This window comes from Trichomycterus rosablanca, unplaced genomic scaffold, assembly GCF_030014385.1.
Source record: "Trichomycterus rosablanca isolate fTriRos1 unplaced genomic scaffold, fTriRos1.hap1 scaffold_112, whole genome shotgun sequence".
In the NCBI taxonomy this organism is placed as follows: Eukaryota; Metazoa; Chordata; class Actinopteri; order Siluriformes; family Trichomycteridae; genus Trichomycterus; species Trichomycterus rosablanca.
In genome coordinates, this window is record NW_026946951.1 from 123,468 (window position 1) to 140,369 (window position 16,902).

The 16,902-nt window shown below is 51.3% G+C and overlaps 44 non-coding genes across 44 annotated transcripts; all 44 read left to right on the forward strand.

The window, feature by feature from the left end:
• Nucleotides 1–84: 84 nt before the first annotated feature.
• Nucleotides 85–199, forward strand: LOC134304697 (U5 spliceosomal RNA). Its single transcript, XR_010008093.1, has one exon. It is a non-coding gene; the product is annotated as a U5 spliceosomal RNA (small nuclear RNA).
• A 117-nt stretch (nt 200–316) lies between these two features.
• Nucleotides 317–507, forward strand: LOC134304512 (U2 spliceosomal RNA). Its single transcript, XR_010007925.1, has one exon. It is a non-coding gene; the product is annotated as a U2 spliceosomal RNA (small nuclear RNA).
• Nucleotides 508–863: 356 nt separating this feature from the next.
• Nucleotides 864–978, forward strand: LOC134304698 (U5 spliceosomal RNA). The gene has a single exon (XR_010008094.1). It is a non-coding gene; the product is annotated as a U5 spliceosomal RNA (small nuclear RNA).
• A 117-nt stretch (nt 979–1,095) lies between these two features.
• Nucleotides 1,096–1,286, forward strand: LOC134304544 (U2 spliceosomal RNA). Its single transcript, XR_010007956.1, has one exon. It is a non-coding gene; the product is annotated as a U2 spliceosomal RNA (small nuclear RNA).
• Nucleotides 1,287–1,641: 355 nt separating this feature from the next.
• Nucleotides 1,642–1,756, forward strand: LOC134304699 (U5 spliceosomal RNA). Its single transcript, XR_010008095.1, has one exon. It is a non-coding gene; the product is annotated as a U5 spliceosomal RNA (small nuclear RNA).
• Nucleotides 1,757–1,873: 117 nt separating this feature from the next.
• LOC134304514 (U2 spliceosomal RNA) lies at nt 1,874–2,064 on the forward strand. The gene has a single exon (XR_010007927.1). It is a non-coding gene; the product is annotated as a U2 spliceosomal RNA (small nuclear RNA).
• Nucleotides 2,065–2,419: 355 nt separating this feature from the next.
• On the forward strand, nt 2,420–2,534 carry LOC134304700 (U5 spliceosomal RNA). The gene has a single exon (XR_010008096.1). It is a non-coding gene; the product is annotated as a U5 spliceosomal RNA (small nuclear RNA).
• Nucleotides 2,535–2,651: 117 nt separating this feature from the next.
• On the forward strand, nt 2,652–2,842 carry LOC134304545 (U2 spliceosomal RNA). Its single transcript, XR_010007957.1, has one exon. It is a non-coding gene; the product is annotated as a U2 spliceosomal RNA (small nuclear RNA).
• Nucleotides 2,843–3,197: 355 nt separating this feature from the next.
• On the forward strand, nt 3,198–3,312 carry LOC134304701 (U5 spliceosomal RNA). Its single transcript, XR_010008097.1, has one exon. It is a non-coding gene; the product is annotated as a U5 spliceosomal RNA (small nuclear RNA).
• Nucleotides 3,313–3,429: 117 nt separating this feature from the next.
• On the forward strand, nt 3,430–3,620 carry LOC134304568 (U2 spliceosomal RNA). Its single transcript, XR_010007979.1, has one exon. It is a non-coding gene; the product is annotated as a U2 spliceosomal RNA (small nuclear RNA).
• Nucleotides 3,621–3,976: 356 nt separating this feature from the next.
• Nucleotides 3,977–4,091, forward strand: LOC134304703 (U5 spliceosomal RNA). The gene has a single exon (XR_010008099.1). It is a non-coding gene; the product is annotated as a U5 spliceosomal RNA (small nuclear RNA).
• Nucleotides 4,092–4,208: 117 nt separating this feature from the next.
• On the forward strand, nt 4,209–4,399 carry LOC134304569 (U2 spliceosomal RNA). Its single transcript, XR_010007980.1, has one exon. It is a non-coding gene; the product is annotated as a U2 spliceosomal RNA (small nuclear RNA).
• A 355-nt stretch (nt 4,400–4,754) lies between these two features.
• LOC134304704 (U5 spliceosomal RNA) lies at nt 4,755–4,869 on the forward strand. Its single transcript, XR_010008100.1, has one exon. It is a non-coding gene; the product is annotated as a U5 spliceosomal RNA (small nuclear RNA).
• Nucleotides 4,870–4,986: 117 nt separating this feature from the next.
• On the forward strand, nt 4,987–5,177 carry LOC134304515 (U2 spliceosomal RNA). The gene has a single exon (XR_010007928.1). It is a non-coding gene; the product is annotated as a U2 spliceosomal RNA (small nuclear RNA).
• A 354-nt stretch (nt 5,178–5,531) lies between these two features.
• On the forward strand, nt 5,532–5,646 carry LOC134304706 (U5 spliceosomal RNA). The gene has a single exon (XR_010008101.1). It is a non-coding gene; the product is annotated as a U5 spliceosomal RNA (small nuclear RNA).
• A 117-nt stretch (nt 5,647–5,763) lies between these two features.
• LOC134304570 (U2 spliceosomal RNA) lies at nt 5,764–5,954 on the forward strand. The gene has a single exon (XR_010007981.1). It is a non-coding gene; the product is annotated as a U2 spliceosomal RNA (small nuclear RNA).
• Nucleotides 5,955–6,309: 355 nt separating this feature from the next.
• Nucleotides 6,310–6,424, forward strand: LOC134304707 (U5 spliceosomal RNA). The gene has a single exon (XR_010008102.1). It is a non-coding gene; the product is annotated as a U5 spliceosomal RNA (small nuclear RNA).
• A 117-nt stretch (nt 6,425–6,541) lies between these two features.
• LOC134304571 (U2 spliceosomal RNA) lies at nt 6,542–6,732 on the forward strand. The gene has a single exon (XR_010007982.1). It is a non-coding gene; the product is annotated as a U2 spliceosomal RNA (small nuclear RNA).
• Nucleotides 6,733–7,087: 355 nt separating this feature from the next.
• Nucleotides 7,088–7,202, forward strand: LOC134304708 (U5 spliceosomal RNA). The gene has a single exon (XR_010008103.1). It is a non-coding gene; the product is annotated as a U5 spliceosomal RNA (small nuclear RNA).
• A 117-nt stretch (nt 7,203–7,319) lies between these two features.
• Nucleotides 7,320–7,510, forward strand: LOC134304516 (U2 spliceosomal RNA). The gene has a single exon (XR_010007929.1). It is a non-coding gene; the product is annotated as a U2 spliceosomal RNA (small nuclear RNA).
• A 354-nt stretch (nt 7,511–7,864) lies between these two features.
• LOC134304709 (U5 spliceosomal RNA) lies at nt 7,865–7,979 on the forward strand. Its single transcript, XR_010008104.1, has one exon. It is a non-coding gene; the product is annotated as a U5 spliceosomal RNA (small nuclear RNA).
• Nucleotides 7,980–8,096: 117 nt separating this feature from the next.
• LOC134304546 (U2 spliceosomal RNA) lies at nt 8,097–8,287 on the forward strand. The gene has a single exon (XR_010007958.1). It is a non-coding gene; the product is annotated as a U2 spliceosomal RNA (small nuclear RNA).
• A 354-nt stretch (nt 8,288–8,641) lies between these two features.
• On the forward strand, nt 8,642–8,756 carry LOC134304710 (U5 spliceosomal RNA). Its single transcript, XR_010008105.1, has one exon. It is a non-coding gene; the product is annotated as a U5 spliceosomal RNA (small nuclear RNA).
• A 117-nt stretch (nt 8,757–8,873) lies between these two features.
• Nucleotides 8,874–9,064, forward strand: LOC134304558 (U2 spliceosomal RNA). The gene has a single exon (XR_010007969.1). It is a non-coding gene; the product is annotated as a U2 spliceosomal RNA (small nuclear RNA).
• A 355-nt stretch (nt 9,065–9,419) lies between these two features.
• LOC134304711 (U5 spliceosomal RNA) lies at nt 9,420–9,534 on the forward strand. Its single transcript, XR_010008106.1, has one exon. It is a non-coding gene; the product is annotated as a U5 spliceosomal RNA (small nuclear RNA).
• A 117-nt stretch (nt 9,535–9,651) lies between these two features.
• LOC134304517 (U2 spliceosomal RNA) lies at nt 9,652–9,842 on the forward strand. Its single transcript, XR_010007930.1, has one exon. It is a non-coding gene; the product is annotated as a U2 spliceosomal RNA (small nuclear RNA).
• A 354-nt stretch (nt 9,843–10,196) lies between these two features.
• On the forward strand, nt 10,197–10,311 carry LOC134304712 (U5 spliceosomal RNA). Its single transcript, XR_010008107.1, has one exon. It is a non-coding gene; the product is annotated as a U5 spliceosomal RNA (small nuclear RNA).
• Nucleotides 10,312–10,428: 117 nt separating this feature from the next.
• On the forward strand, nt 10,429–10,619 carry LOC134304547 (U2 spliceosomal RNA). The gene has a single exon (XR_010007959.1). It is a non-coding gene; the product is annotated as a U2 spliceosomal RNA (small nuclear RNA).
• A 354-nt stretch (nt 10,620–10,973) lies between these two features.
• LOC134304713 (U5 spliceosomal RNA) lies at nt 10,974–11,088 on the forward strand. The gene has a single exon (XR_010008108.1). It is a non-coding gene; the product is annotated as a U5 spliceosomal RNA (small nuclear RNA).
• A 117-nt stretch (nt 11,089–11,205) lies between these two features.
• LOC134304559 (U2 spliceosomal RNA) lies at nt 11,206–11,396 on the forward strand. Its single transcript, XR_010007970.1, has one exon. It is a non-coding gene; the product is annotated as a U2 spliceosomal RNA (small nuclear RNA).
• Nucleotides 11,397–11,751: 355 nt separating this feature from the next.
• Nucleotides 11,752–11,866, forward strand: LOC134304715 (U5 spliceosomal RNA). Its single transcript, XR_010008110.1, has one exon. It is a non-coding gene; the product is annotated as a U5 spliceosomal RNA (small nuclear RNA).
• Nucleotides 11,867–11,983: 117 nt separating this feature from the next.
• On the forward strand, nt 11,984–12,174 carry LOC134304554 (U2 spliceosomal RNA). Its single transcript, XR_010007966.1, has one exon. It is a non-coding gene; the product is annotated as a U2 spliceosomal RNA (small nuclear RNA).
• A 355-nt stretch (nt 12,175–12,529) lies between these two features.
• Nucleotides 12,530–12,644, forward strand: LOC134304716 (U5 spliceosomal RNA). Its single transcript, XR_010008111.1, has one exon. It is a non-coding gene; the product is annotated as a U5 spliceosomal RNA (small nuclear RNA).
• Nucleotides 12,645–12,761: 117 nt separating this feature from the next.
• On the forward strand, nt 12,762–12,952 carry LOC134304519 (U2 spliceosomal RNA). Its single transcript, XR_010007931.1, has one exon. It is a non-coding gene; the product is annotated as a U2 spliceosomal RNA (small nuclear RNA).
• A 354-nt stretch (nt 12,953–13,306) lies between these two features.
• Nucleotides 13,307–13,421, forward strand: LOC134304717 (U5 spliceosomal RNA). Its single transcript, XR_010008112.1, has one exon. It is a non-coding gene; the product is annotated as a U5 spliceosomal RNA (small nuclear RNA).
• A 117-nt stretch (nt 13,422–13,538) lies between these two features.
• LOC134304560 (U2 spliceosomal RNA) lies at nt 13,539–13,729 on the forward strand. Its single transcript, XR_010007971.1, has one exon. It is a non-coding gene; the product is annotated as a U2 spliceosomal RNA (small nuclear RNA).
• Nucleotides 13,730–14,084: 355 nt separating this feature from the next.
• Nucleotides 14,085–14,199, forward strand: LOC134304718 (U5 spliceosomal RNA). Its single transcript, XR_010008113.1, has one exon. It is a non-coding gene; the product is annotated as a U5 spliceosomal RNA (small nuclear RNA).
• A 117-nt stretch (nt 14,200–14,316) lies between these two features.
• LOC134304520 (U2 spliceosomal RNA) lies at nt 14,317–14,507 on the forward strand. The gene has a single exon (XR_010007932.1). It is a non-coding gene; the product is annotated as a U2 spliceosomal RNA (small nuclear RNA).
• Nucleotides 14,508–14,862: 355 nt separating this feature from the next.
• LOC134304719 (U5 spliceosomal RNA) lies at nt 14,863–14,977 on the forward strand. Its single transcript, XR_010008114.1, has one exon. It is a non-coding gene; the product is annotated as a U5 spliceosomal RNA (small nuclear RNA).
• Nucleotides 14,978–15,094: 117 nt separating this feature from the next.
• Nucleotides 15,095–15,285, forward strand: LOC134304574 (U2 spliceosomal RNA). The gene has a single exon (XR_010007984.1). It is a non-coding gene; the product is annotated as a U2 spliceosomal RNA (small nuclear RNA).
• Nucleotides 15,286–15,640: 355 nt separating this feature from the next.
• On the forward strand, nt 15,641–15,755 carry LOC134304720 (U5 spliceosomal RNA). Its single transcript, XR_010008115.1, has one exon. It is a non-coding gene; the product is annotated as a U5 spliceosomal RNA (small nuclear RNA).
• A 117-nt stretch (nt 15,756–15,872) lies between these two features.
• LOC134304521 (U2 spliceosomal RNA) lies at nt 15,873–16,063 on the forward strand. The gene has a single exon (XR_010007933.1). It is a non-coding gene; the product is annotated as a U2 spliceosomal RNA (small nuclear RNA).
• Nucleotides 16,064–16,417: 354 nt separating this feature from the next.
• Nucleotides 16,418–16,532, forward strand: LOC134304722 (U5 spliceosomal RNA). Its single transcript, XR_010008116.1, has one exon. It is a non-coding gene; the product is annotated as a U5 spliceosomal RNA (small nuclear RNA).
• A 117-nt stretch (nt 16,533–16,649) lies between these two features.
• On the forward strand, nt 16,650–16,840 carry LOC134304580 (U2 spliceosomal RNA). The gene has a single exon (XR_010007990.1). It is a non-coding gene; the product is annotated as a U2 spliceosomal RNA (small nuclear RNA).
• The last annotated feature ends 62 nt before the right edge of the window (nt 16,841–16,902 follow it).

Sequence of the window (16,902 nt, forward strand, 5' to 3'; positions counted from 1 at the left end):
TGCTGCAGGTTTTCGTCGCTCTACCTCGAGCCCTCTTCCTTGAGCGGCCGGTGGCCTACGGAGGCCCGGGCGACCGGCGAGCAGGGCTGGAGTTTCTCTTCATTCACGTACAAATCTTTCGCCTTTTACTAAAGATTTCCGTGGAGAGGAACGTTGACAAGTTCAACTTATTTTTTGAAGGCTTTGTCTTTGCAAAGCTGCTCTTTTGCTGGTGGAATGACAGAAGGTGTGTGGGCGTGAAGGCGGCCGGTCAGCGCCGTCCACTAGTCCGGACCCTCAAAAGGTAGGGCCCGTGGCCCGGCGCCTATTTCAGGTTATCGCTTCTCGGCCTTTTGGCTAAGATCAAGTGTAGTATCTGTTCTTATCAGTTTAATATCTGATACGTCCTCTACCCGAGGACCATATATTAAATGGATTTTTAGGCCTGGGAGTCGGAAGAGGGGCTTGCTCCGTCCACTCCACGCATCGACCAGGTATTGCATTGCCTCCTGGCACGGTGCACCCTCATAAACGGTCAAACGAAAGAGTAATTGACGAATGCTGGTGACTGGCCCCTGCTGGAAAGCTGTTGGGATTAGGGGTACGGCCCGGGGTTTCCTCGGTCCTTTTGCGCTAGGGAGTCCCCCTTTTCCCGCTTTTTCATTTTCCCTCCATTTTACTTAAAAAAAAAAAAAAAAAAAAAAAAAAAAAGGCGAAAGACTTAATTTTCCCCCTCCCTGTGTTTCTCCAGGCAAAGGCTGTGCTGCTTCGTCACCCACCCGACGACCCAAGGGCGCTTTTGCTGCAGGTTTTCGTCGCTCTACCTCGAGCCCTCTTCCTTGAGCGGCCGGTGGCCTACGGAGGCCCGGGCGACCGGCGAGCAGGGCTGGAGTTTCTCTTCATTCACGTACAAATCTTTCGCCTTTTACTAAAGATTTCCGTGGAGAGGAACGTTGACAAGTTCAACTTATTTTTTGAAGGCTTTGTCTTTGCAAAGCTGCTCTTTTGCTGGTGGAATGACAGAAGGTGTGTGGGCGTGAAGGCGGCCGGTCAGCGCCGTCCACTAGTCCGGACCCTCAAAAGGTAGGGCCCGTGGCCCGGCGCCTATTTCAGGTTATCGCTTCTCGGCCTTTTGGCTAAGATCAAGTGTAGTATCTGTTCTTATCAGTTTAATATCTGATACGTCCTCTACCCGAGGACCATATATTAAATGGATTTTTAGGCCTGGGAGTCGGAAGAGGGGCTTGCTCCGTCCACTCCACGCATTGACCAGGTATTGCATTGCCTCCTGGCACGGTGCACTCTCATAAACGGTCAAACGAAAGAGTAATTGACGAATGCTGGTGACTGGCCCCTGCTGGAAAGCTGTTGGGATTAGGGGTACGGCCCGGGGTTTCCTCGGTCCTTTTGCGCTAGGGAGTCCCCCTTTTCCCGCTTTTTCATTTTCCCTCCATTTTACTTAAAAAAAAAAAAAAAAAAAAAAAAAAAAGGCGAAAGACTTAATTTTCCCCCTCCCTGTGTTTCTCCAGGCAAAGGCTGTGCTGCTTCGTCACCCACCCGACGACCCAAGGGCGCTTTTGCTGCAGGTTTTCGTCGCTCTACCTCGAGCCCTCTTCCTTGAGCGGCCGGTGGCCTACGGAGGCCCGGGCGACCGGCGAGCAGGGCTGGAGTTTCTCTTCATTCACGTACAAATCTTTCGCCTTTTACTAAAGATTTCCGTGGAGAGGAACGTTGACAAGTTCAACTTATTTTTTGAAGGCTTTGTCTTTGCAAAGCTGCTCTTTTGCTGGTGGAATGACAGAAGGTGTGTGGGCGTGAAGGCGGCCGGTCAGCGCCGTCCACTAGTCCGGACCCTCAAAAGGTAGGGCCCGTGGCCCGGCGCCTATTTCAGGTTATCGCTTCTCGGCCTTTTGGCTAAGATCAAGTGTAGTATCTGTTCTTATCAGTTTAATATCTGATACGTCCTCTACCCGAGGACCATATATTAAATGGATTTTTAGGCCTGGGAGTCGGAAGAGGGGCTTGCTCCGTCCACTCCACGCATCGACCAGGTATTGCATTGCCTCCTGGCACGGTGCACCCTCATAAACGGTCAAACGAAAGAGTAATTGACGAATGCTGGTGACTGGCCCCTGCTGGAAAGCTGTTGGGATTAGGGGTACGGCCCGGGGTTTCCTCGGTCCTTTTGCGCTAGGGAGTCCCCCTTTTCCCGCTTTTTCATTTTCCCTCCATTTTACTTAAAAAAAAAAAAAAAAAAAAAAAAAAAAGGCGAAAGACTTAATTTTCCCCCTCCCTGTGTTTCTCCAGGCAAAGGCTGTGCTGCTTCGTCACCCACCCGACGACCCAAGGGCGCTTTTGCTGCAGGTTTTCGTCGCTCTACCTCGAGCCCTCTTCCTTGAGCGGCCGGTGGCCTACGGAGGCCCGGGCGACCGGCGAGCAGGGCTGGAGTTTCTCTTCATTCACGTACAAATCTTTCGCCTTTTACTAAAGATTTCCGTGGAGAGGAACGTTGACAAGTTCAACTTATTTTTTGAAGGCTTTGTCTTTGCAAAGCTGCTCTTTTGCTGGTGGAATGACAGAAGGTGTGTGGGCGTGAAGGCGGCCGGTCAGCGCCGTCCACTAGTCCGGACCCTCAAAAGGTAGGGCCCGTGGCCCGGCGCCTATTTCAGGTTATCGCTTCTCGGCCTTTTGGCTAAGATCAAGTGTAGTATCTGTTCTTATCAGTTTAATATCTGATACGTCCTCTACCCGAGGACCATATATTAAATGGATTTTTAGGCCTGGGAGTCGGAAGAGGGGCTTGCTCCGTCCACTCCACGCATTGACCAGGTATTGCATTGCCTCCTGGCACGGTGCACTCTCATAAACGGTCAAACGAAAGAGTAATTGACGAATGCTGGTGACTGGCCCCTGCTGGAAAGCTGTTGGGATTAGGGGTACGGCCCGGGGTTTCCTCGGTCCTTTTGCGCTAGGGAGTCCCCCTTTTCCCGCTTTTTCATTTTCCCTCCATTTTACTTAAAAAAAAAAAAAAAAAAAAAAAAAAAAGGCGAAAGACTTAATTTTCCCCCTCCCTGTGTTTCTCCAGGCAAAGGCTGTGCTGCTTCGTCACCCACCCGACGACCCAAGGGCGCTTTTGCTGCAGGTTTTCGTCGCTCTACCTCGAGCCCTCTTCCTTGAGCGGCCGGTGGCCTACGGAGGCCCGGGCGACCGGCGAGCAGGGCTGGAGTTTCTCTTCATTCACGTACAAATCTTTCGCCTTTTACTAAAGATTTCCGTGGAGAGGAACGTTGACAAGTTCAACTTATTTTTTGAAGGCTTTGTCTTTGCAAAGCTGCTCTTTTGCTGGTGGAATGACAGAAGGTGTGTGGGCGTGAAGGCGGCCGGTCAGCGCCGTCCACTAGTCCGGACCCTCAAAAGGTAGGGCCCGTGGCCCGGCGCCTATTTCAGGTTATCGCTTCTCGACCTTTTGGCTAAGATCAAGTGTAGTATCTGTTCTTATCAGTTTAATATCTGATACGTCCTCTACCCGAGGACCATATATTAAATGGATTTTTAGGCCTGGGAGTCGGAAGAGGGGCTTGCTCCGTCCACTCCACGCATCGACCAGGTATTGCATTGCCTCCTGGCACGGTGCACCCTCATAAACGGTCAAACGAAAGAGTAATTGACGAATGCTGGTGACTGGCCCCTGCTGGAAAGCTGTTGGGATTAGGGGTACGGCCTGGGGTTTCCTCGGTCCTTTTGCGCTAGGGAGTCCCCCTTTTCCCGCTTTTTCATTTTCCCTCCATTTTACTTAAAAAAAAAAAAAAAAAAAAAAAAAAAAAGGCGAAAGACTTAATTTTCCCCCTCCCTGTGTTTCTCCAGGCAAAGGCTGTGCTGCTTCGTCACCCACCCGACGACCCAAGGGCGCTTTTGCTGCAGGTTTTCGTCGCTCTACCTCGAGCCCTCTTCCTTGAGCGGCCGGTGGCCTACGGAGGCCCGGGCGACCGGCGAGCAGGGCTGGAGTTTCTCTTCATTCACGTACAAATCTTTCGCCTTTTACTAAAGATTTCCGTGGAGAGGAACGTTGACAAGTTCAACTTATTTTTTGAAGGCTTTGTCTTTGCAAAGCTGCTCTTTTGCTGGTGGAATGACAGAAGGTGTGTGGGCGTGAAGGCGGCCGGTCAGCGCCGTCCACTAGTCCGGACCCTCAAAAGGTAGGGCCCGTGGCCCGGCGCCTATTTCAGGTTATCGCTTCTCGACCTTTTGGCTAAGATCAAGTGTAGTATCTGTTCTTATCAGTTTAATATCTGATACGTCCTCTACCCGAGGACCATATATTAAATGGATTTTTAGGCCTGGGAGTCGGAAGAGGGGCTTGCTCCGTCCACTCCACGCATCGACCAGGTATTGCATTGCCTCCTGGCACGGTGCACCCTCATAAACGGTCAAACGAAAGAGTAATTGACGAATGCTGGTGACTGGCCCCTGCTGGAAAGCTGTTGGGATTAGGGGTACGGCCTGGGGTTTCCTCGGTCCTTTTGCGCTAGGGAGTCCCCCTTTTCCCGCTTTTTCATTTTCCCTCCATTTTACTTAAAAAAAAAAAAAAAAAAAAAAAAAAAAGGCGAAAGACTTAATTTTCCCCCTCCCTGTGTTTCTCCAGGCAAAGGCTGTGCTGCTTCGTCACCCACCCGACGACCCAAGGGCGCTTTTGCTGCAGGTTTTCGTCGCTCTACCTCGAGCCCTCTTCCTTGAGCGGCCGGTGGCCTACGGAGGCCCGGGCGACCGGCGAGCAGGGCTGGAGTTTCTCTTCATTCACGTACAAATCTTTCGCCTTTTACTAAAGATTTCCGTGGAGAGGAACGTTGACAAGTTCAACTTATTTTTTGAAGGCTTTGTCTTTGCAAAGCTGCTCTTTTGCTGGTGGAATGACAGAAGGTGTGTGGGCGTGAAGGCGGCCGGTCAGCGCCGTCCACTAGTCCGGACCCTCAAAAGGTAGGGCCCGTGGCCCGGCGCCTATTTCAGGTTATCGCTTCTCGGCCTTTTGGCTAAGATCAAGTGTAGTATCTGTTCTTATCAGTTTAATATCTGATACGTCCTCTACCCGAGGACCATATATTAAATGGATTTTTAGGCCTGGGAGTCGGAAGAGGGGCTTGCTCCGTCCACTCCACGCATCGACCAGGTATTGCATTGCCTCCTGGCACGGTGCACCCTCATAAACGGTCAAACGAAAGAGTAATTGACGAATGCTGGTGACTGGCCCCTGCTGGAAAGCTGTTGGGATTAGGGGTACGGCCCGGGGTTTCCTCGGTCCTTTTGCGCTAGGGAGTCCCCCTTTTCCCGCTTTTTCATTTTCCCTCCATTTTACTTAAAAAAAAAAAAAAAAAAAAAAAAAAAGGCGAAAGACTTAATTTTCCCCCTCCCTGTGTTTCTCCAGGCAAAGGCTGTGCTGCTTCGTCACCCACCCGACGACCCAAGGGCGCTTTTGCTGCAGGTTTTCGTCGCTCTACCTCGAGCCCTCTTCCTTGAGCGGCCGGTGGCCTACGGAGGCCCGGGCGACCGGCGAGCAGGGCTGGAGTTTCTCTTCATTCACGTACAAATCTTTCGCCTTTTACTAAAGATTTCCGTGGAGAGGAACGTTGACAAGTTCAACTTATTTTTTGAAGGCTTTGTCTTTGCAAAGCTGCTCTTTTGCTGGTGGAATGACAGAAGGTGTGTGGGCGTGAAGGCGGCCGGTCAGCGCCGTCCACTAGTCCGGACCCTCAAAAGGTAGGGCCCGTGGCCCGGCGCCTATTTCAGGTTATCGCTTCTCGACCTTTTGGCTAAGATCAAGTGTAGTATCTGTTCTTATCAGTTTAATATCTGATACGTCCTCTACCCGAGGACCATATATTAAATGGATTTTTAGGCCTGGGAGTCGGAAGAGGGGCTTGCTCCGTCCACTCCACGCATCGACCAGGTATTGCATTGCCTCCTGGCACGGTGCACCCTCATAAACGGTCAAACGAAAGAGTAATTGACGAATGCTGGTGACTGGCCCCTGCTGGAAAGCTGTTGGGATTAGGGGTACGGCCTGGGGTTTCCTCGGTCCTTTTGCGCTAGGGAGTCCCCCTTTTCCCGCTTTTTCATTTTCCCTCCATTTTACTTAAAAAAAAAAAAAAAAAAAAAAAAAAAAGGCGAAAGACTTAATTTTCCCCCTCCCTGTGTTTCTCCAGGCAAAGGCTGTGCTGCTTCGTCACCCACCCGACGACCCAAGGGCGCTTTTGCTGCAGGTTTTCGTCGCTCTACCTCGAGCCCTCTTCCTTGAGCGGCCGGTGGCCTACGGAGGCCCGGGCGACCGGCGAGCAGGGCTGGAGTTTCTCTTCATTCACGTACAAATCTTTCGCCTTTTACTAAAGATTTCCGTGGAGAGGAACGTTGACAAGTTCAACTTATTTTTTGAAGGCTTTGTCTTTGCAAAGCTGCTCTTTTGCTGGTGGAATGACAGAAGGTGTGTGGGCGTGAAGGCGGCCGGTCAGCGCCGTCCACTAGTCCGGACCCTCAAAAGGTAGGGCCCGTGGCCCGGCGCCTATTTCAGGTTATCGCTTCTCGACCTTTTGGCTAAGATCAAGTGTAGTATCTGTTCTTATCAGTTTAATATCTGATACGTCCTCTACCCGAGGACCATATATTAAATGGATTTTTAGGCCTGGGAGTCGGAAGAGGGGCTTGCTCCGTCCACTCCACGCATCGACCAGGTATTGCATTGCCTCCTGGCACGGTGCACCCTCATAAACGGTCAAACGAAAGAGTAATTGACGAATGCTGGTGACTGGCCCCTGCTGGAAAGCTGTTGGGATTAGGGGTACGGCCTGGGGTTTCCTCGGTCCTTTTGCGCTAGGGAGTCCCCCTTTTCCCGCTTTTTCATTTTCCCTCCATTTTACTTAAAAAAAAAAAAAAAAAAAAAAAAAAAAGGCGAAAGACTTAATTTTCCCCCTCCCTGTGTTTCTCCAGGCAAAGGCTGTGCTGCTTCGTCACCCACCCGACGACCCAAGGGCGCTTTTGCTGCAGGTTTTCGTCGCTCTACCTCGAGCCCTCTTCCTTGAGCGGCCGGTGGCCTACGGAGGCCCGGGCGACCGGCGAGCAGGGCTGGAGTTTCTCTTCATTCACGTACAAATCTTTCGCCTTTTACTAAAGATTTCCGTGGAGAGGAACGTTGACAAGTTCAACTTATTTTTTGAAGGCTTTGTCTTTGCAAAGCTGCTCTTTTGCTGGTGGAATGACAGAAGGTGTGTGGGCGTGAAGGCGGCCGGTCAGCGCCGTCCACTAGTCCGGACCCTCAAAAGGTAGGGCCCGTGGCCCGGCGCCTATTTCAGGTTATCGCTTCTCGGCCTTTTGGCTAAGATCAAGTGTAGTATCTGTTCTTATCAGTTTAATATCTGATACGTCCTCTACCCGAGGACCATATATTAAATGGATTTTTAGGCCTGGGAGTCGGAAGAGGGGCTTGCTCCGTCCACTCCACGCATCGACCAGGTATTGCATTGCCTCCTGGCACGGTGCACCCTCATAAACGGTCAAACGAAAGAGTAATTGACGAATGCTGGTGACTGGCCCCTGCTGGAAAGCTGTTGGGATTAGGGGTACGGCCCGGGGTTTCCTCGGTCCTTTTGCGCTAGGGAGTCCCCCTTTTCCCGCTTTTTCATTTTCCCTCCATTTTACTTAAAAAAAAAAAAAAAAAAAAAAAAAAAGGCGAAAGACTTAATTTTCCCCCTCCCTGTGTTTCTCCAGGCAAAGGCTGTGCTGCTTCGTCACCCACCCGACGACCCAAGGGCGCTTTTGCTGCAGGTTTTCGTCGCTCTACCTCGAGCCCTCTTCCTTGAGCGGCCGGTGGCCTACGGAGGCCCGGGCGACCGGCGAGCAGGGCTGGAGTTTCTCTTCATTCACGTACAAATCTTTCGCCTTTTACTAAAGATTTCCGTGGAGAGGAACGTTGACAAGTTCAACTTATTTTTTGAAGGCTTTGTCTTTGCAAAGCTGCTCTTTTGCTGGTGGAATGACAGAAGGTGTGTGGGCGTGAAGGCGGCCGGTCAGCGCCGTCCACTAGTCCGGACCCTCAAAAGGTAGGGCCTGTGGCCCGGCGCCTATTTCAGGTTATCGCTTCTCGGCCTTTTGGCTAAGATCAAGTGTAGTATCTGTTCTTATCAGTTTAATATCTGATACGTCCTCTACCCGAGGACCATATATTAAATGGATTTTTAGGCCTGGGAGTCGGAAGAGGGGCTTGCTCCGTCCACTCCACGCATTGACCAGGTATTGCATTGCCTCCTGGCACGGTGCACTCTCATAAACGGTCAAACGAAAGAGTAATTGACGAATGCTGGTGACTGGCCCCTGCTGGAAAGCTGTTGGGATTAGGGGTACGGCCCGGGGTTTCCTCGGTCCTTTTGCGCTAGGGAGTCCCCCTTTTCCCGCTTTTTCATTTTCCCTCCATTTTACTTAAAAAAAAAAAAAAAAAAAAAAAAAAAGGCGAAAGACTTAATTTTCCCCCTCCCTGTGTTTCTCCAGGCAAAGGCTGTGCTGCTTCGTCACCCACCCGACGACCCAAGGGCGCTTTTGCTGCAGGTTTTCGTCGCTCTACCTCGAGCCCTCTTCCTTGAGCGGCCGGTGGCCTACGGAGGCCCGGGCGACCGGCGAGCAGGGCTGGAGTTTCTCTTCATTCACGTACAAATCTTTCGCCTTTTACTAAAGATTTCCGTGGAGAGGAACGTTGACAAGTTCAACTTATTTTTTGAAGGCTTTGTCTTTGCAAAGCTGCTCTTTTGCTGGTGGAATGACAGAAGGTGTGTGGGCGTGAAGGCGGCCGGTCAGCGCCGTCCACTAGTCCGGACCCTCAAAAGGTAGGGCCCGTGGCCCGGCGCCTATTTCAGGTTATCGCTTCTCGACCTTTTGGCTAAGATCAAGTGTAGTATCTGTTCTTATCAGTTTAATATCTGATACGTCCTCTATCCGAGGACCATATATTAAATGGATTTTTAGGCCTGGGAGTCGGAAGAGGGGCTTGCTCCGTCCACTCCACGCATCGACCAGGTATTGCATTGCCTCCTGGCACGGTGCACCCTCATAAACGGTCAAACGAAAGAGTAATTGACGAATGCTGGTGACTGGCCCCTGCTGGAAAGCTGTTGGGATTAGGGGTACGGCCTGGGGTTTCCTCGGTCCTTTTGCGCTAGGGAGTCCCCCTTTTCCCGCTTTTTCATTTTCCCTCCATTTTACTTAAAAAAAAAAAAAAAAAAAAAAAAAAAAGGCGAAAGACTTAATTTTCCCCCTCCCTGTGTTTCTCCAGGCAAAGGCTGTGCTGCTTCGTCACCCACCCGACGACCCAAGGGCGCTTTTGCTGCAGGTTTTCGTCGCTCTACCTCGAGCCCTCTTCCTTGAGCGGCCGGTGGCCTACGGAGGCCCGGGCGACCGGCGAGCAGGGCTGGAGTTTCTCTTCATTCACGTACAAATCTTTCGCCTTTTACTAAAGATTTCCGTGGAGAGGAACGTTGACAAGTTCAACTTATTTTTTGAAGGCTTTGTCTTTGCAAAGCTGCTCTTTTGCTGGTGGAATGACAGAAGGTGTGTGGGCGTGAAGGCGGCCGGTCAGCGCCGTCCACTAGTCCGGACCCTCAAAAGGTAGGGCCCGTGGCCTGGCGCCTATTTCAGGTTATCGCTTCTCGGCCTTTTGGCTAAGATCAAGTGTAGTATCTGTTCTTATCAGTTTAATATCTGATACGTCCTCTACCCGAGGACCATATATTAAATGGATTTTTAGGCCTGGGAGTCGGAAGAGGGGCTTGCTCCGTCCACTCCACGCATCGACCAGGTATTGCATTGCCTCCTGGCACGGTGCACCCTCATAAACGGTCAAACGAAAGAGTAATTGACGAATGCTGGTGACTGGCCCCTGCTGGAAAGCTGTTGGGATTAGGGGTACGGCCCGGGGTTTCCTCGGTCCTTTTGCGCTAGGGAGTCCCCCTTTTCCCGCTTTTTCATTTTCCCTCCATTTTACTTAAAAAAAAAAAAAAAAAAAAAAAAAAAGGCGAAAGACTTAATTTTCCCCCTCCCTGTGTTTCTCCAGGCAAAGGCTGTGCTGCTTCGTCACCCACCCGACGACCCAAGGGCGCTTTTGCTGCAGGTTTTCGTCGCTCTACCTCGAGCCCTCTTCCTTGAGCGGCCGGTGGCCTACGGAGGCCCGGGCGACCGGCGAGCAGGGCTGGAGTTTCTCTTCATTCACGTACAAATCTTTCGCCTTTTACTAAAGATTTCCGTGGAGAGGAACGTTGACAAGTTCAACTTATTTTTTGAAGGCTTTGTCTTTGCAAAGCTGCTCTTTTGCTGGTGGAATGACAGAAGGTGTGTGGGCGTGAAGGCGGCCGGTCAGCGCCGTCCACTAGTCCGGACCCTCAAAAGGTAGGGCCTGTGGCCCGGCGCCTATTTCAGGTTATCGCTTCTCGGCCTTTTGGCTAAGATCAAGTGTAGTATCTGTTCTTATCAGTTTAATATCTGATACGTCCTCTACCCGAGGACCATATATTAAATGGATTTTTAGGCCTGGGAGTCGGAAGAGGGGCTTGCTCCGTCCACTCCACGCATTGACCAGGTATTGCATTGCCTCCTGGCACGGTGCACTCTCATAAACGGTCAAACGAAAGAGTAATTGACGAATGCTGGTGACTGGCCCCTGCTGGAAAGCTGTTGGGATTAGGGGTACGGCCCGGGGTTTCCTCGGTCCTTTTGCGCTAGGGAGTCCCCCTTTTCCCGCTTTTTCATTTTCCCTCCATTTTACTTAAAAAAAAAAAAAAAAAAAAAAAAAAAGGCGAAAGACTTAATTTTCCCCCTCCCTGTGTTTCTCCAGGCAAAGGCTGTGCTGCTTCGTCACCCACCCGACGACCCAAGGGCGCTTTTGCTGCAGGTTTTCGTCGCTCTACCTCGAGCCCTCTTCCTTGAGCGGCCGGTGGCCTACGGAGGCCCGGGCGACCGGCGAGCAGGGCTGGAGTTTCTCTTCATTCACGTACAAATCTTTCGCCTTTTACTAAAGATTTCCGTGGAGAGGAACGTTGACAAGTTCAACTTATTTTTTGAAGGCTTTGTCTTTGCAAAGCTGCTCTTTTGCTGGTGGAATGACAGAAGGTGTGTGGGCGTGAAGGCGGCCGGTCAGCGCCGTCCACTAGTCCGGACCCTCAAAAGGTAGGGCCCGTGGCCCGGCGCCTATTTCAGGTTATCGCTTCTCGACCTTTTGGCTAAGATCAAGTGTAGTATCTGTTCTTATCAGTTTAATATCTGATACGTCCTCTATCCGAGGACCATATATTAAATGGATTTTTAGGCCTGGGAGTCGGAAGAGGGGCTTGCTCCGTCCACTCCACGCATCGACCAGGTATTGCATTGCCTCCTGGCACGGTGCACCCTCATAAACGGTCAAACGAAAGAGTAATTGACGAATGCTGGTGACTGGCCCCTGCTGGAAAGCTGTTGGGATTAGGGGTACGGCCTGGGGTTTCCTCGGTCCTTTTGCGCTAGGGAGTCCCCCTTTTCCCGCTTTTTCATTTTCCCTCCATTTTACTTAAAAAAAAAAAAAAAAAAAAAAAAAAAAGGCGAAAGACTTAATTTTCCCCCTCCCTGTGTTTCTCCAGGCAAAGGCTGTGCTGCTTCGTCACCCACCCGACGACCCAAGGGCGCTTTTGCTGCAGGTTTTCGTCGCTCTACCTCGAGCCCTCTTCCTTGAGCGGCCGGTGGCCTACGGAGGCCCGGGCGACCGGCGAGCAGGGCTGGAGTTTCTCTTCATTCACGTACAAATCTTTCGCCTTTTACTAAAGATTTCCGTGGAGAGGAACGTTGACAAGTTCAACTTATTTTTTGAAGGCTTTGTCTTTGCAAAGCTGCTCTTTTGCTGGTGGAATGACAGAAGGTGTGTGGGCGTGAAGGCGGCCGGTCAGCGCCGTCCACTAGTCCGGACCCTCAAAAGGTAGGGCCCGTGGCCCGGCGCCTATTTCAGGTTATCGCTTCTCGGCCTTTTGGCTAAGATCAAGTGTAGTATCTGTTCTTATCAGTTTAATATCTGATACGTCCTCTACCCGAGGACCATATATTAAATGGATTTTTAGGCCTGGGAGTCGGAAGAGGGGCTTGCTCTGTCCACTCCACGCATCGACCAGGTATTGCATTGCCTCCTGGCACGGTGCACCCTCATAAACGGTCAAACGAAAGAGTAATTGACGAATGCTGGTGACTGGCCCCTGCTGGAAAGCTGTTGGGATTAGGGGTACGGCCCGGGGTTTCCTCGGTCCTTTTGCGCTAGGGAGTCCCCCTTTTCCCGCTTTTTCATTTTCCCTCCATTTTACTTAAAAAAAAAAAAAAAAAAAAAAAAAAAAGGCGAAAGACTTAATTTTCCCCCTCCCTGTGTTTCTCCAGGCAAAGGCTGTGCTGCTTCGTCACCCACCCGACGACCCAAGGGCGCTTTTGCTGCAGGTTTTCGTCGCTCTACCTCGAGCCCTCTTCCTTGAGCGGCCGGTGGCCTACGGAGGCCCGGGCGACCGGCGAGCAGGGCTGGAGTTTCTCTTCATTCACGTACAAATCTTTCGCCTTTTACTAAAGATTTCCGTGGAGAGGAACGTTGACAAGTTCAACTTATTTTTTGAAGGCTTTGTCTTTGCAAAGCTGCTCTTTTGCTGGTGGAATGACAGAAGGTGTGTGGGCGTGAAGGCGGCCGGTCAGCGCCGTCCACTAGTCCGGACCCTCAAAAGGTAGGGCCCGTGGCCCGGCGCCTATTTCAGGTTATCGCTTCTCGGCCTTTTGGCTAAGATCAAGTGTAGTATCTGTTCTTATCAGTTTAATATCTGATACGTCCTCTACCCGAGGACCATATATTAAATGGATTTTTAGGCCTGGGAGTCGGAAGAGGGGCTTGCTCCGTCCACTCCACGCATCGACCAGGTATTGCATTGCCTCCTGGCACGGTGCACCCTCATAAACGGTCAAACGAAAGAGTAATTGACGAATGCTGGTGACTGGCCCCTGCTGGAAAGCTGTTGGGATTAGGGGTACGGCCCGGGGTTTCCTCGGTCCTTTTGCGCTAGGGAGTCCCCCTTTTCCCGCTTTTTCATTTTCCCTCCATTTTACTTAAAAAAAAAAAAAAAAAAAAAAAAAAAGGCGAAAGACTTAATTTTCCCCCTCCCTGTGTTTCTCCAGGCAAAGGCTGTGCTGCTTCGTCACCCACCCGACGACCCAAGGGCGCTTTTGCTGCAGGTTTTCGTCGCTCTACCTCGAGCCCTCTTCCTTGAGCGGCCGGTGGCCTACGGAGGCCCGGGCGACCGGCGAGCAGGGCTGGAGTTTCTCTTCATTCACGTACAAATCTTTCGCCTTTTACTAAAGATTTCCGTGGAGAGGAACGTTGACAAGTTCAACTTATTTTTTGAAGGCTTTGTCTTTGCAAAGCTGCTCTTTTGCTGGTGGAATGACAGAAGGTGTGTGGGCGTGAAGGCGGCCGGTCAGCGCCGTCCACTAGTCCGGACCCTCAAAAGGTAGGGCCCGTGGCCCGGCGCCTATTTCAGGTTATCGCTTCTCGACCTTTTGGCTAAGATCAAGTGTAGTATCTGTTCTTATCAGTTTAATATCTGATACGTCCTCTATCCGAGGACCATATATTAAATGGATTTTTAGGCCTGGGAGTCGGAAGAGGGGCTTGCTCCGTCCACTCCACGCATCGACCAGGTATTGCATTGCCTCCTGGCACGGTGCACCCTCATAAACGGTCAAACGAAAGAGTAATTGACGAATGCTGGTGACTGGCTCCTGCTGGAAAGCTGTTGGGATTAGGGGTACGGCCTGGGGTTTCCTCGGTCCTTTTGCGCTAGGGAGTCCCCCTTTTCCCGCTTTTTCATTTTCCCTCCATTTTACTTAAAAAAAAAAAAAAAAAAAAAAAAAAAAGGCGAAAGACTTAATTTTCCCCCTCCCTGTGTTTCTCCAGGCAAAGGCTGTGCTGCTTCGTCACCCACCCGACGACCCAAGGGCGCTTTTGCTGAAGGTTTTCGTCGCTCTACCTCGAGCCCTCTTCCTTGAGCGGCCGGTGGCCTACGGAGGCCCGGGCGACCGGCGAGCAGGGCTGGAGTTTCTCTTCATTCACGTACAAATCTTTCGCCTTTTACTAAAGATTTCCGTGGAGAGGAACGTTGACAAGTTCAACTTATTTTTTGAAGGCTTTGTCTTTGCAAAGCTGCTCTTTTGCTGGTGGAATGACAGAAGGTGTGTGGGCGTGAAGGCGGCCGGTCAGCGCCGTCCACTAGTCCGGACCCTCAAAAGGTAGGGCCCGTGGCCCGGCGCCTATTTCAGGTTATCGCTTCTCGGCCTTTTGGCTAAGATCAAGTGTAGTATCTGTTCTTATCAGTTTAATATCTGATACGTCCTCTACCCGAGGACCATATATTAAATGGATTTTTAGGCCTGGGAGTCGGAAGAGGGGCTTGCTCCGTCCACTCCACGCATCGACCAGGTATTGCATTGCCTCCTGGCACGGTGCACCCTCATAAACGGTCAAACGAAAGAGTAATTGACGAATGCTGGTGACTGGCCCCTGCTGGAAAGCTGTTGGGATTAGGGGTACGGCCCGGGGTTTCCTCGGTCCTTTTGCGCTAGGGAGTCCCCCTTTTCCCGCTTTTTCATTTTCCCTCCATTTTACTTAAAAAAAAAAAAAAAAAAAAAAAAAAAAGGCGAAAGACTTAATTTTCCCCCTCCCTGTGTTTCTCCAGGCAAAGGCTGTGCTGCTTCGTCACCCACCCGACGACCCAAGGGCGCTTTTGCTGCAGGTTTTCGTCGCTCTACCTCGAGCCCTCTTCCTTGAGCGGCCGGTGGCCTACGGAGGCCCGGGCGACCGGCGAGCAGGGCTGGAGTTTCTCTTCATTCACGTACAAATCTTTCGCCTTTTACTAAAGATTTCCGTGGAGAGGAACGTTGACAAGTTCAACTTATTTTTTGAAGGCTTTGTCTTTGCAAAGCTGCTCTTTTGCTGGTGGAATGACAGAAGGTGTGTGGGCGTGAAGGCGGCCGGTCAGCGCCGTCCACTAGTCCGGACCCTCAAAAGGTAGGGCCCGTGGCCCGGCGCCTATTTCAGGTTATCGCTTCTCGACCTTTTGGCTAAGATCAAGTGTAGTATCTGTTCTTATCAGTTTAATATCTGATACGTCCTCTACCCGAGGACCATATATTAAATGGATTTTTAGGCCTGGGAGTCGGAAGAGGGGCTTGCTCCGTCCACTCCACGCATCGACCAGGTATTGCATTGCCTCCTGGCACGGTGCACCCTCATAAACGGTCAAACGAAAGAGTAATTGACGAATGCTGGTGACTGGCCCCTGCTGGAAAGCTGTTGGGATTAGGGGTACGGCCTGGGGTTTCCTCGGTCCTTTTGCGCTAGGGAGTCCCCCTTTTCCCGCTTTTTCATTTTCCCTCCATTTTACTTAAAAAAAAAAAAAAAAAAAAAAAAAAAAGGCGAAAGACTTAATTTTCCCCCTCCCTGTGTTTCTCCAGGCAAAGGCTGTGCTGCTTCGTCACCCACCCGACGACCCAAGGGCGCTTTTGCTGCAGGTTTTCGTCGCTCTACCTCGAGCCCTCTTCCTTGAGCGGCCGGTGGCCTACGGAGGCCCGGGCGACCGGCGAGCAGGGCTGGAGTTTCTCTTCATTCACGTACAAATCTTTCGCCTTTTACTAAAGATTTCCGTGGAGAGGAACGTTGACAAGTTCAACTTATTTTTTGAAGGCTTTGTCTTTGCAAAGCTGCTCTTTTGCTGGTGGAATGACAGAAGGTGTGTGGGCGTGAAGGCGGCCGGTCAGCGCCGTCCACTAGTCCGGACCCTCAAAAGGTAGGGCCCGTGGCCCGGCGCCTATTTCAGGTTATCGCTTCTCGGCCTTTTGGCTAAGATCAAGTGTAGTATCTGTTCTTATCAGTTTAATATCTGATACGTCCTCTACCCGAGGACCATATATTAAATGGATTTTTAGGCCTGGGAGTCGGAAGAGGGGCTTGCTCCGTCCACTCCACGCATCGACCAGGTATTGCATTGCCTCCTGGCACGGTGCACCCTCATAAACGGTCAAACGAAAGAGTAATTGACGGATGCTGGTGACTGGCCCCTGCTGGAAAGCTGTTGGGATTAGGGGTACGGCCCGGGGTTTCCTCGGTCCTTTTGCGCTAGGGAGTCCCCCTTTTCCCGCTTTTTCATTTTCCCTCCATTTTACTTAAAAAAAAAAAAAAAAAAAAAAAAAAAGGCGAAAGACTTAATTTTCCCCCTCCCTGTGTTTCTCCAGGCAAAGGCTGTGCTGCTTCGTCACCCACCCGACGACCCAAGGGCGCTTTTGCTGCAGGTTTTCGTCGCTCTACCTCGAGCCCTCTTCCTTGAGCGGCCGGTGGCCTACGGAGGCCCGGGCGACCGGCGAGCAGGGCTGGAGTTTCTCTTCATTCACGTACAAATCTTTCGCCTTTTACTAAAGATTTCCGTGGAGAGGAACGTTGACAAGTTCAACTTATTTTTTGAAGGCTTTGTCTTTGCAAAGCTGCTCTTTTGCTGGTGGAATGACAGAAGGTGTGTGGGCGTGAAGGCGGCCGGTCAGCGCCGTCCACTAGTCCGGACCCTCAAAAGGTAGGGCCCGTGGCCCGGCGCCTATTTCAGGTTATCGCTTCTCGACCTTTTGGCTAAGATCAAGTGTAGTATCTGTTCTTATCAGTTTAATATCTGATACGTCCTCTACCCGAGGACCATATATTAAATGGATTTTTAGGCCTGGGAGTCGGAAGAGGGGCTTGCTCTGTCCACTCCACGCATCGACCAGGTATTGCATTGCCTCCTGGCACGGTGCACCCTCATAAACGGTCAAACGAAAGAGTAATTGACGAATGCTGGTGACTGGCCCCTGCTGGAAAGCTGT